Here is a 15,074-nt window from a genome sequence, read left to right as displayed (position 1 = left end):
ATCAAGGTCACCGCTGCTCATGCGCAAAAGATGTGCAGTTGCATGTTTACGAGCAAAACGTGTGTTCATGCACAAACGTTGCTTCGTATCTAAATAGTTTGCTGTTGTTCGTGCAGCACTCAACAATGTTCATTCTGACAAGGAAGTGCCGACTAGTGACAAGATTACGAAAAGAGTGTTTGTCTGTGACAAGTGCTCATCGCGTGATAAAACAACAAAAAATTTACCTCTGTACTGAGTGCAAACAGTGCATCAGATGCAACAATGGAATATGGCTGCTAGATCTCTAAACTTTCTTTCGATTCGTCTTTTTTACGTGAAGGGGTTCGTTTGTAGTAGTTAGGGTTGATTTTTAAATGGGACAACTTGTATAAAGGAACCAAACACTCACGTTACCATAAAACCCTCTATTTTAACTGTTGCTTAGGTAGGCCGATGACGAAGTACAGATTTATGAAAATCCGGGGACCAGCTATCTTGACTGGCGTTTTCGTGGTTTTACTCAGCCCCTCTAGGAGAATTCCGTGCCAGTACATTACAGTAGGCCACGACTGGGTTCTTACTAATCTGTTCACTCCACTAACCATCCGATCATTTGATGCGTTACTGAAAGTGTCGTTAAAGAAACCAAGAATAAATGAACTCGTCGGGTAGGACGGAATTCATTTCTTGGGCGAATTTTACCAACCCCTGTTCAAACTGTGTCGCAGTGTTCCTTGTTTCGTGATGTTTGGAACAGCTACAAGAAAAGTGACATAGCTTAGTTATGTGACTCCGTGTTATTTTAAAAGCGACATAAGCGGTTAGCCTGGTATGTAGTGTTGTTTGAGCAAACGCCCTTCCCATTACAACAAACCATTTCGTATGGAACCCAAAAGTCGGTATTGGCGAATTAAACACGTTCATAAAATCTAAGCCGTTTAGTGAAACAGATTCGAATAATTAACATTGAATGACGCTAATTTCATTCCACTTCAAAATATCGGTCATTAAATTAAAGAAAAGTGAAAAGATGTCGGACATTGCGTAGGTTAATCACGTTTATCTCTCATTATTTATTTACAAATACAAATCTTCTGTTTTGAACTAACTAAACTACAATTTTAATTTTCTGGGTTTATGCGCCGTGTAAACTAGTAATTATATTCTGCCCAGTAGATAAACAAAATCATAGTGCAGTTAGTTTAGCCCTGAAGATGGAGACAATATCTCTCTCCGAAATCTTTGCAACTACCTACGAGTCCACGCTGAGCTAAAATTCAGATGATCATCAAAAACCTCAAATATCACTAACTGTATACCAATATTATTTATCAAGATTACAATTTGCAGATCAATATTATAAGTGATGAACCAATATTTTGTACGTTGAGGACAATGTACGGTTGACGTTATATTTATCCGATCCGAATAAAAATTCAGATCGATCGAAAGATGTACAGATCACCAATACCACATTTAATCAATTTGAGGATATGAAAATGTTGACCGAAGGAAATGAAACATGACCGTCATACTTTGCGTTTTCATTATGCGATTTATGCAAAGAACTTGAGATTCAAAGAAGTATTGTTCTTCCAGATATAACAGAACATTTGAGAGACCTACAAGTCACAGTCACAGAAGGTTTTCAGTGGTTACGAAACAGGTTTGGAAGATACGTGCATGAACTAGATTAACATTTGGGCTGTTCTGAAGGAAGATACGCAACAACAGAAATAAAGTACCAAAACAGGCAAAATGTAGAACATGGCATGAGGACACAGCATTCCAAAACTGCCCGTCCTTGACTTCAAATTCAACCAAGTCCACCCATCAAATTACGTAAGGATAGAATTAAGTGTTCCTAAAATATGAGGTGGATTTAGGTGCATATAAGGTTCCAAATTAAAAGTACGTGCTCAGTAACGTAAATTTTTCTTATCAGAGTTCCACAAAAACAGATTTTTGTTGTTGATATTTCCGCAGTCTTACGAAGTGTTAGGACCACTAGCCTATGTGAGTCAGAAGTGTGTTTACAAACTTCGTGTGCGTGTTCCAGGATCAAAAATAAGAAAAATGTTCCTATAAACATGGGTTGGCAATGTTTCATTTTCAAAATAATAGCCAAAAATAAGTTTCAATGAATTGATTTTATATCAAAGTGAATCCAGCTTCCAGCAAAGATTTTCAATTAACATTTGGCCAGGAATTGTTGGCGACATGCTTATTGGTCCACACATTCTTCCATCGCGTCTAAGAGGACCTTCATATCGGTGATTCTTAAGAAGACACTCTCCACGTCTCCTTGAAGACGTATCACTGAATACAGAAGACAAATGTAGTTTATGCACGACAGCCCCAGCACACTTCTCCCATCGCGTCAGATATCATCTCAATGAACAGTACTCTCAGCGATGGATTGGGCGAGGTGGCCCAGTAGCATGGCAACCGAGGTCACCGGACCTTACTCCATTGGACTTTTATCTGTGGGGTCACTCGAAGTCCGTCGTTTATGCAACACCCATACACAATGATGATGACCTGTGGGAACGTGTGCAGAATGCATGCCAGATGATTCGAGGACACCCTGGTGTATACGAACGAATTCGTCAGTCTTAGATACGTCGTGCTCGGGCATGTGTGGAGAATGGAGGAACAACCTTTGAGCATCTGTTGTAAAGAAACATCCCTGTCCTTATACTTGGCAATAAAGGCATACATTGAAACTTATTTTTGGCTATTATTTCGAAAATGAAACATACTTCTGGCTCACTCTGTATGGGGACTATTATCTTACAGTCAGTCATATATAGGGAACTTTACATCTGAAAAGAGAGCTTTCTCATCATTTATTGTTCAAATGATACGTGCTATGTGTTCCGTAATCCTTCCCCTTTTAGAGCACATGTAACTAGATTTACCGCCACAACTCTGCATATTTCCAACATAGTCTCTTTGTGGTTTGAAGCCCATAAAACCTCAGGAAAAAATTATCGTAAAAACAAAAGTAATGATGATGTGGTACGTCAAATTAATTTTTAGGCGTTCTTCACACTTTATCGAGAATTAAAAATACCTTAATGGTCCGTTCATATCTGTGGCCCTTTTCCTAGAAACTAGGCACCCCGAACTATCCGCGTCGATTCTGAACAGCGACGGTGTTTAATCTTTTACCTGCTCATCAACGTTCCGGAATAACTTCTATCCTGAAGACAGAGGCGATATTCTCCTCTTAAACGTTTTTATAAGACTGCACAGCGTGGCTACACAAAGACCACATTTTCGCCGCCGTGAAAACCTCAAATACTTAGTAATCACATTAATAAGATTTTCTTAGACCGAAATTTATTGAGATAAAACTGCTTCCTCGCATCTCCCGCTCGGTTCATCAGCCATTATCATACGAGGTTAGTGCATTTAATTTGACGTTGCATAAACTCATAAATTGATAAAACGTTGTTAAATAAACGAATAAATAAAATTATAACACACAGAAACATTCCTTTGAGGTGTTATAGTAGGCAGGCCAGTTTAATTAAATTTCTAATTCTAGATCACATGTTCTGATATGTCTTTCTTAACAAATTTAGGTTAGAATATTCCGGTCAACCAATCCTACAATGTCTACGCTCTTACCGCCACAATTATGAACCTGTAGTTATTTATATAACTCAAACAGTGTTTACTTTCTTTTATTGTAAGGAATTTTCAATTATGTTCATTAGAAGCTCTTTCGTAAAATACCATTTCTTACGTAAAGTTTTCACTGCCGTTACTGACCTCTGTAATTTATAATTCCCTTCGTAATACGTGCACGGCATCACTTGTCTGTCAAGTGCCAAAGAACTTTCAAGTTTTCACTACTTTGAAATCTGAACTTTCATACCAGTCTAGACATAATACGTGGCATCAAACTGCTATATCATACGTACGGATGTGATAGACGAATTCGCTCATTGGTACTTTGCCATAGTTTTTTGTTATTCTCTTATCATTAATAGTAACACCATGAAATTTATTTGCCTTGGATAATTTTGCTGGAGAAATATTATGAGTCTGTTGTCAGAGAATTCTGGTAAATGTAATGCCAACTTATTACCTCCAAACTCGCTGAAATTAAATTCGAAAGCGATTTACAAGATTTAACGATATTAAAAATAATTAAATACGTAGATAATTAGAAACATATTCGGTGAAAGATAACGTAAAGGACTATCGAGCCCCGGCGTTTAGAACATCTACAAAAAAATGCCAAAACAAGTCTTAAATTATACACCAAGATATAGAAGCGATACTGCGGGACAAAGAAAGAGATGGAAAGCAAAGTTTTGACAGAAAGATTTGTTGTCTTCAAGTTATTATTAGTATTGTTATTATTTTTACATCAAAACGCATCATAAGGAGACATATCATTACCAATATCTTAATATTCCAAAACACGTATGACTTTGTATGCCAACAGGAATATACATTTTCCTGCAACTACATAAAATAAAGTTTGCTAAGAACCTATCCATAAATGTTCTGTAATCCATTTAATGGTTTTAAAAAATGCAATTTAACAGTAAAGCCTCGTATTATTTCTGTTTCCGACCCGAGGGAATCTGCAGACCTACGTCTGTTAACCATCTGCACTTTGTACAGAATGCTTTATAATGAATGTAAGCTAATATATTGTGTACGAAGGGACGTTAATCACTCCACACTGCACTCACTGAAGTCACAAACCTGCAATAAAAACACAAACACCTTGAGGTATCTGCCAAGCACCTGTTACGTTGTAAAGCTCGCAGTCTAATGATCTACAAGATGGCTGTGCGGAAACTATGCTGAATTGTTGGTTAACAAATGAGTGTCAAGGCAGCGGCCACGTCAGTGTTCATGAACAGGTGGATCGCGGACGGTCTGAAATTTTTCGTTACCGTTAAAATTGATTTATGTAACCACAGATGAGAAAGTCTCTATTTCGAAACTAGCACAATTTTTACGTTCGTTATTGATAATAAATAATATGTGATGAATATTACTGTTTCTGTCGTCTTCATGTGTCCGACGAAGTAGTGGAAAAGCGAACACGGATATTTGAGATCGGTTTCCAGCATCCTTCAGAAACGCTTTAAGCAGACGCATAACTAGAAGAACATCTGACTGTACAGATTCTTGCATGAACTGTAGTGAATAATTTTTGTGTATAATATTCAATTATGGTAATATATAAAATTTCGATTTTAACATCACATAAAAGTTTTAATTTGTATAATATTAATACAAATGAATTTGCTTTGACTGTCATCGGCGATACTATGCCATGAATTACGGTACAAGTTAACCAACTTTTCAGAGGTGCTTGCTACCTGGATAATTAATATCGCCCTGATGATGACGGTAGCTAGTCCCTTTGAAATGCCGGTAGTCTTCTGCTAAATTACGCGGAACAACATCCCAGCAGACAGCCATCTTCAAATTCGCTGTCACGAGAGCGTGGTATATCACTTTGCTTATGTGTGTTGGTTATTACTAGAAGCGTAAACCTTAATTTTGCAATGCCAGATAAGAGGCCGATCCTCTGAAGTCCCACTGCCGTTTTACTACGCCGTGGTTCACAGAACGAAGCCCAAGGAGAAATAAACCAAAATGTTTTTTGTTGTGGGACAGAAATGTGAAAATTCCTTTAAGGTCTCGGAGACGAAAATATCTTGAAGATGTAACGTAGATAAGCAGAAAGTATCGACTCATTCTTCAGTTATTTAACGGTACTCTTTCAACTGCAAAGGTTATATGAGATTGAATAAAATTGGGAAGATGTTCAGGAAGGCACGAATATTTAAGGAAAATATAGTGGCCTATTTGAGGGTAATATTTTTGATTTCGTCTGGAAAGATTAAGGATTAAATGAAGTGCCCATGTCAATACAGTGAGTAATGAGGCGAAGGTCTAATCCTGGTACTTCTTGAATACAAATATTACGGGTTGGAAGAAAATATTAAATCGAATTTTTGAAGGGCACGATGTAATGGTATTTTGTGAGAGAATTTACAGACTTCCCAATTTCTGTGACAAGGTATTCCTTAAGCAGCCCAAAGTGTATTTCATTAGTTAGGTCAGTAACAGTGATTTACAGGTAGCTTTCGACAAGATTCCCACACAGTTTCATCAAAACTGGTATCCGAATAGAAATTTCTATTAGGATATTAAACCTTAAGCAGAAACCAAATATCAGAGTTCCATTCCCGGCGCAGGGACGGTTTCTTTTCTTCTGTCAACATGTCCATACGCTGCTCTTAAGACTAGGAAGCCTCCTCACCTCAATCCAATACCAAGGTTAAGAATAAGTGGAGGTTCACCTTTACTCCACAATACGTCTTCAGGGCATGCGCTTAGGCACACAACCTTTAACTCTACTTATATTAGGAAATCATAATGATGTGTTCAAATACGATCAGAGAAAATATCCACACAGTATTCTGCCTCGTCTTCCAACATCCTTTCCAATTTATTATTCACTATCATCTTCTCATTCGAGGCTATTTCGTCTCCGGTGCTTAAAATGCGTCGTTAAGTAAAATATAAATAAAATAAGTAGTCTATTCAGCGGTATCAGGATGCTGATTATATAGGTCTATAAATGCTCCTTCGAGGCCTGTCATTTTCGTCTCAAACATTTCCATTTTTCTATCCACATTTTATGGGTCACACACAGACTTACGAAATTCTCCGTCCTTTGAAACACAGAAACCTTTCCAACTTCATACGAAGGAAGTACAAGCAGTTTACTTATATGCAAATTATATCGTGGAAGCTAGAAAATTGTTAACAATCACGACAATACGTAACAAGTAAATAATTTCATCCAATTTTTTCAATGTAGCTATTTTATAAAAAAAAATATAATACCGGAACTAGCATAATTTAAAAGGACAATAGTCATTTGTTATTCAGAATATAAATGTAACAGCAATGCCTCAAGGTTATGCCAATTAAATTACAAATTGTATGAGAAGGCCACATGTCACTTTTGCCATTTTCATATCTACAGCTGTACTCTGACGAGGAGTCTCCAACTATTAATACTAATTGTAGATCGCAAAATCTGACACTTCCGCATACACGTGCAAGAGATTTTTATTCCTGTAAGCTCTGAGTACATGTGTTTGAAATAAATAATCTAAAAATAGCAACTCACATTTTTAAGTGTATCATGAAGAACACGCTAAGGCAGCATCCAACTTAATGTTCCTTGTAAGTGGATTACGACACTAACCGTGTATCTGAAACTGTTAAAGATTCCTTGTAACTTCAGCTGCTAATGGGAACTAAAACAATATCTTTCAGTATTTCACTACCAGAAGGTCCTGCGACCAGAAAAGTTCTTCACCAGAGGAGTGACGCAGATTATCTGAGTAATCAAACAGAGAAGGAAAGATAAAGCAACCACATGCAACGACAAATTAAGCACACATTAGAAACGACTGTGGCCAAAATTTTACAAAAAAAGGTGAGTGAACTTTGTAGATCAGCTGAAGGACCCGTTGGACAGAGCCTGTACGGACGTTTCGGCGATGAAAAAAATCGGATCTGTCGTCCAGTCCTTATCTAGTCGCGACAATGACTGACATATATCGACCCAAATAGCAATAATAATTATAATAATTACAATATAATACCTAGGCCACCCGTTTTTCAGTGCCTTGAGCATCTGCGGGTCCCAACTTTTTCATTGACTTTCATCTATTAGACATTCGGTAAGACTCCTTGGATGAGGGATTAGCCCGTCACAAGGCCTCTACCTGTACACTGGACAGCTCAACACAGAAAGACACAGATAAACATCCATGACTTGAGTGGGATTCGAACTCACGGTCCCAGCGACCACGCGGCCACTGTGGCGGAATATAACGATGATGATAATAATAATAATAACAAACCAGATATTATAATCCGAAACAAAGACGGAACTTGTCTCTTAATTGATATGGCAATACCGACTGACAGGAAGGAGATTAAGAAGGAAGCGGGGAAGATCTTGAAATACAAGGACCTTCTCATTGAAATACAGCGAATGTGGAAAGTGTAAGCAATCCTGGTAATTATAGGAGCAACTGGAACTGTCTCCAAGTCACTCAGCAAATATTTGGCCAACATTCCGGGCGAACACAACATCAGGGAACTGCAGAAAACTGCCATTTTAGGATCTTCATACATCATTCGAAAGACGCTGTCGTAAAATGTGTAGTCATCTCTAACAATAAAACTATATAATACATGTAGCACGTATTAAAAACAAAATGTATTTCGGAAATAGCTTCTGCACTATGTACCCCAGGGGCAAGGTTAGTCTCGGGTAAATAGAAGTAAATACCCTATAAAGTGGTGAATAGATGGAATAATTCAATTCAATTCAATTAATTTATTTACGTGTTTGCCAACAGCAAGAAGCCAATAACAGGCAAACACTGATAATAAATACAATAATAATGAAAAATAGTACACAAACAGATTAACTAAACTTATACATGTACAGTATTAAATGTAACTGCCAAGTAAAGGCAAACCCAAAATAGAAACAATATTAACACAAAGCAAAATAAATGAAGAAATATAAATAAAAACAAATAATCCACCTAGGGAACACTAATATAAATGTAAAACGTTAAAGAAATATAAAAAACAGATAACGAAGCTAGATCATCTATCAAGACAACCTATCTAGATCTTTTCCCTTATTGAGAACGTGCCCTCAAGGGAGACAATGTTTATGCTAAATACATCCAAAGATTTACATACGTCATTTGCAGCGATGACGCACCTGGCTGAAGGACTATGTCTTAGTGCACTGCTCACACCAAAAGTAGAAAATTCTCTTATTTGACTCGCCGGCACACGTAAACCAACAGCGTCCATAATGGAATTTCAATTTATTTTGCCCTTAAAGACATTAACAAGAAAAACGCGTCGAGATGTCGTCGTCTGGAATAAAGTGTTCTAAAATTTAAAGTAGATAGGATCAATTCATATTTGCTTGGGATATTAAACTGAAAAATTCGGTTATTGCACAAACTGGCAAATTTTCTTTGAATATATTCTAATTTATTAGAATCTGTCTGTGTAAGATTATTCCATACAACCGAGGCATACTCAAGCTTTGACCTAATTAAAGCATTATATAAAACAACAAGACTGTCTAAAGAGGAACAATTATGAAGTAATAAAATGAATAAGCCCTAAGGTCCTTAGTGCCTGGGAATGAACACAATTTACATGACAGTGAAAATACAATTTACTGTCTAACAAAACACCAAGATCATTTATACAATTAGTACGCAAGATTAAAAAGTCACTAACAATGTAATTAAAATGGATACGTTGGTTTTACGTGTGAACGATATAATTTTGGTTTTCTCAATGTTAAGTTCCATATTGTTATCATCACACCACTCATGTACGGAATCGATATCTGCTTGAAGAGCTCTGCAGTCATCCACAGATTTAATATCACAATATAGTTTCAAATCATCAGCAAATAAGAGAAATTTTGAATACTTAATTTTGTCGCAAAGGTCGTTAATAAAAATATTAAATAAGAGAGGTCCCAAGGTAGAGCCTTGTGGAACTCCAGATAACACCGCGTAGAAAGAAGAAGACTGTCCTAAAATGCGAACAAAGGCAGATCTGGATGATAAATAACTTTGGAACCACTTGACATAAGGAGGAGATAGTCCAAAGTTATTTAGCTTTTTCAAAAGAATAGATGAGGGACTGAGGCCTGCCTAAGATCAAAATAATAATGGACCACAGGGACAAGAATAAAGAGGTTTTGGAAAATACGCTAGGCACAGTAATTGAAAGATGAAATTTTCTTTCTGATACAATTAGATAGGAATCTAAGACAGAAGGAGACCAAAAAGAAGTTTACAAAAGTCTATGCATTGCAATTCAACGAATGTCAAGTTCATCATTGGCACCAAGGAAATCGCAACGAAACCAACACCAGATAAGCAAAAAGTAGATTTTCTAGTACAAAAAACTAGGAACATCACACATAATAAGAAAAGTGCTACAGTCCGAAACTTTAGTGAGGGGGTTCACCTCTGGGAAAAAAAAATTATAACAGTAATAATATTAATAATAAAATAATAATTATAATATACATGACGACAAGACAGGCATATGGGGAATGCAACTTAAATTGAAATCTAAAATTACAGTGGAACCTCGATATACCGCGGACTCCGAAATAACGCGGCTGTGATCATGTCCCCCCAATACGATTACACATGTTTGACGTACAAATTTCTATGAAATGTTTTAATTACATTATAAGACTGTATTGCAACATCACGTGACTATTTTCGTAAAGAGGCTTAAATATTAAGTAAATCAGAGTGGTCTATGCCAGTAGCATTGGTGAAACATAAGTTTAAAATATACATTAAATTTCATGTATTTCAGTCACTGAATAAATATACATAATATCAGGGATTACAAAATTAGATAAATATATATTTCACATATAACGCGAGTATTGAAGATATCCCCCAAAACCCGCGTTATATCGATGTTCCACTGGATTTTTGTCAGTAAACTAGGATTATTAAAAGAGATGTTGCTACATCTCACAAACCAAACACGGCGCCACACGATTTATTTATTTATTTTAGGTTTAGCTCATCTGAATGCCAGACAATGCAGATCGAAAGGTGTTGTGTTGCTGACCGATCCCAATTCGTGGTCCAGGCCGCTTTAGTTTTATGAATTAACGTATGGACAAAACCAGCTCTAGTTATCATATCCATAAGTTGGTAAATTTGTAAAAGTAGTGTGTTATAAGCAAAGTGACTGAACTTCATTCGTATATTTATAATTCAATTCAATTCAATTCATTTATTAAAGTGCTTGACAACAGCCTAAACGCCAATAACAGCCAAGCACTAACATAAATACAAACCTTACAATACAGATACAAACAAACAAAAAACTGAATACACAAAACTGAATATACAAAATTAATTTATTACATAAATACAGACCTAACGCAAACATTTCAAAATCACAAATACCAAAGACTGCTGTTGCACGGATACAATGAATGAGTCAGGTCAATCGAGTTACTGACCTCACAATCCATGTCTAAACTCTATTTTAATATTGTCTTCAAAACATCGGCAATATATAAAATCCCCCAAAAGTACAATGTGGAATAATTTCAAAGTAATTCCTGATCCATTCTATCGTTATGAGGTCGAGCTTTTTTTGCATGTAACGAGACAAATGAATGTAAGCTATTTTTACAAAACAAAAAACTTTAGCCTCGTTCGGTTACGTTTTGTTTCCAAAGCGTATAAGAAACTGCAGTTACTTTATATTGTTCCTTTACATTTATTTTCCACATTACTTTGTTTTATTTTCTTTGTTTACCTTTCACTTTGCAGGCCTGCAGTTTAGTAAAACTACATAAGAATTTTAATATTTTTAATCTCAACTCTTCGTCCTTCAATTACTGGTTACGAATGCGTTAATAATTTCTTCCCACGCTACGAGACCTTAGCAGGTTACGTCCGGTTCTTGTTCTCGTGTTTCACGAGACAGCGACCTCCTCTCACATCTGCTTTAACAGGCCAATTACTTCGTATACACCGCAGCTGTCTCCAATATGACAGTCTACATATTTCCTCTTCGATACAATCCTTTTAACTTACCATTTTTCTTCCCTGACCAAACATATCTCTTTGGACACTTATTTGCATTTGAGAAACACAGTGGCCATAAATCACAAAGTTTTAAAGATGTCATGGAAAGCATTGCATTGTTCGAAAGAACAGCTGAAAAAGTTTTGTGTTAATTGATCGCCCGTCCGATCGTGGCGCTGTTGAAACGTAAACAGTTGACGAGCGCAAAACGACAATTTCCCTCAATGTCTGTGTTGTGGTACTGGAAGGCAAAATCACTTATTGAAGTGGGGAATATGTAGAACAAGCACCTGGAAGACAGTCCATCATTAGTTTCAAGAGACAGGCAGTGAACAGTACAAATTATCTCGATATGCTTGAGTTATTTGCAGTCTGTATTTTCCTTGGCCGCCTTTCACATTTCTTCCAGTCCCATTGGACCAAATCTATTTCACTTTCTCCTCGTAACAATGGATAATGCCATGTAGCATCCGTTTATGTTATTGAGCTGAAACAAGAAAGACTGTACCCAGCCGTGTGTTCCAGAATACATACGTGACAATCGAACTTTTAGTTAATTATTTGTTAAGTTAATGCGTCTTCATTCAGTCGCGTTACACAAAACTGTCTATTCAATCATGACACAGGTCGAAGGCGACACTGTGATAAATAACGTAACAGCAGGCTAAAGTCGTTCCACTGACGAATAAAACGCCAAATTACAAAAGACGATGACGCTCCGTGATATCTGCTTTCTCTCCAGTCGGATTCTACCTCAGTCCCGTTATCATGTCTGGCTAACTCGCTGAATGAATATCTCAAGGTCAATACAACAGGTGAATGCGAATCAGAGCAAGACACAATGCAAGCTGACAGGTCACGTTTTCAGGTAAAAGGAGAGGAGAGACTCTTTCAGTTAAAATTCAAAATACAGTTCCGCACTTCTGTCGTAATTTTCAAATTTAGGTTAACTTGACACAGTTTTCTACAGAAAAAAGCAGTGGCCATGTAGTAATGAGAACTAAGATAGTAGGGCAAACTAATATTAAGACTCGAACCAAGTAACATCGCAGCGCCATTAGTCATTCAAATACATACTTCGTAATTCACCGCTGAATGACGCTACTATACTCGACACTAACAAATTTGACTGACGAACTGTTCCGTTAAATCGCTTAACGAAGACTTCTTTTGCGATTGGACCAGCACGTCGCATATGAAGGCTAAATTCTGCCAATTCACAGAATTAATATTATTCTCGCTTGAGATAGGTGGCTGTTTCAGTAGAAGCTCATATTACCTTGACGAATAGCAATCCAAATATTTTCAGAGTTAAATTTCTGACTTCATTAGCTTAATTGCTTTTAAAGGTAGGGCGAGGCCCACCCGTTAATGCTTTCACTACAGAGTGAGAAAGTGCCTACAGTTACTGGCATTGACATTTGCACTGCCATTTACAGTATTGCTTTAACCTTACAAGCATTTTCTGACGCCAAATTACTCAAAACCGGTGTATACTCACTCCATATAATTCTAACGCCTACTACCGTCACATTTGTCTCATTTACAGCCACTAAGAGATTTTTGGTGTGTACATGCCTTCGGGTTACTGGTACCTCACAGCGTGAGGATCCATTCCTATGATTTACAGCTTACAAAACATACGTATAATCTAATCAAATTGTGTCTTCGACAATTATAAAATTATTTATTTAGTGTTCTGTCTGACGACAGGTCCATATGAACAGGATCCTTCCATCCTTTTCTCGGACTGGGACCTGTTCATATACATTCTTGGCAGATGATCCAGAAGTGGTTTGCCATTGCCTTCTTCTGTGTGTGAATGGAGTAATTGTTGGGATGCCACGGAGAAACCGGGGAAGCCCCCGGAGGAAAACTCCGTGTTGCCTAGACCACGGCCTTGCCAGGAATCGAATCCGAGACCCCAGGATTACAAGGCCAGCGTTCTAACCGCTAGACAACCGTGGCGGTAATTATAAAATATAACAAAGTTAATAAGAATATCAGTTTTTATACACAAGCGACAGTAAATGGTACATAGCTATTAAAGGGATTATAGATTTTCATAATTAGATAATTATTGATGTCTAGTTTTATTTTAAATCTAATATTTTCTCCGCTCACATCCACTGTTTGTAAATGACAGTATCATATTCCATAAAAAATATTCCATATGCAGTGGGATCTTTGGGTCGCGGGAAACTGATTTGGATACTGTGAAATAATTACATTTAAAAAATATAAATAAGCATCTTTAAGTTTTAATCATTACACATACTTAATAGATTTTGGATTAAACGATATGTACGAGGTGCGATCGGAAAGTTTCAAGACTGCGCCCATAAAAACCCGTACACTTATCTCAGGTATTAAATTCATCCATCACCCTCGAAGTAGTTCCCCTGGGAGTGAACACAACGATCCCAGCGCCGCTGCCAAGCCTGGAAGCATCCCTGGAAATCTTTCTTTGTCAGCCTGTCAAGCACCATCTGCGATTCTGCCTGAATCTCTTCTATCGTCTCAAATCTCCTTCCCTTTAGCTGAATTTTCATCTTTGGGAAGAGGAAGAAGTCACACGGAGCTAAGGAGGGTGCGGGATGACGGCCATGGTGTTTGAGGCCAAAAACTGCCGAACTTTGAGGGCGGTGTGCGCTGGCGCGTTGTCATGATGCGTCGCATGTGGAGTTCTTCCTTTAGAATCAGCTGACAGGTCCCATAGCCTATCCCAACAATGTCGCACAAGTCGTTGATGGTACGACGTCGATCTTCGTGAATGGCCTGCCGAATCTTCGTAACATTTTCGGGCGTTGTGCTCGAAGATGGTCGTCCAGAACGCTCGTCATCATCGACAGAGGTTCGGCCATTTTTAAAACGTGAATGCCACACAAAAGTTTGTGCACGACCCATTGCGGACTCCCCAAAATGCTTGATTTAGCATTTCATAGGTTTCCGTAGCCGTTTTGGCGAGTCTTTGGCAAAATTTGATGCACACGCCATTCCGAAATCGCAGGAGGGTCGGTGTAATGCACTACCAAAACGCCCGTAACTTGAAACAAATGCTAATTCGATGATGCCGGCTGGCACACTGATTCACTATGAATGTAGGCCGCACCCCCTAGCGGCAGAAGCTCGTACTACATCCGGTTCGCCCTCTATTGACACAGTCTTGAAACTTTCCGATCGCACCTCGTATAAATGTTTCAATTTATTTCAAATAATAAATATATTTAAAGTAAATGATATAGTAATAAAGATGAATAATTATGAACATCAAATAGAATATTTTTCGATTCGGGTCGACTTGTAAGAAGTTGTCGCGGCCAATCAATGCCATAAACCATCTTCCCCCCACAATACAAAATAGGGTTTGTGTGCCGCCATGATTCTTCGACAATATTTAGTGTA

The 15,074-nt window shown here is 37.6% G+C and overlaps 1 protein-coding gene across 4 annotated transcripts in view; it reads right to left on the bottom strand.

Moving 5' to 3' along the window:
• The window catches only part of LOC110835985 (sialin), a 40,591-nt gene that overhangs the window by 20,759 nt on the left and 4,758 nt on the right, over positions 1-15,074 (bottom strand). The window contains exon 2 of one of the 4 annotated variants that reach the window (XM_022076742.2): positions 7,166-7,256. The exons of 1 other annotated variant lie outside the window; for it this stretch is intronic. The gene's annotated coding sequence lies outside the window, so the exon portion shown is untranslated. Of the gene's footprint in view, positions 1-4,710; positions 4,842-7,165; positions 7,257-15,074 lie in introns of those variants that run through there. 2 more of the 4 variants (XM_087346368.1, XM_022076743.2) reach the window with 2 other exon arrangements.

Source organism: Zootermopsis nevadensis, unplaced genomic scaffold (assembly GCF_977971745.1).
Source record: "Zootermopsis nevadensis isolate Lab colony 2312 unplaced genomic scaffold, Znev_1.0 Znev_ptg000010l, whole genome shotgun sequence".
In the NCBI taxonomy this organism is placed as follows: domain Eukaryota; kingdom Metazoa; phylum Arthropoda; class Insecta; order Blattodea; family Termopsidae; genus Zootermopsis; species Zootermopsis nevadensis.
Note: the sequence above shows the minus strand (reverse complement) of the source record. Positions and strands in the feature narration are given on the sequence as shown.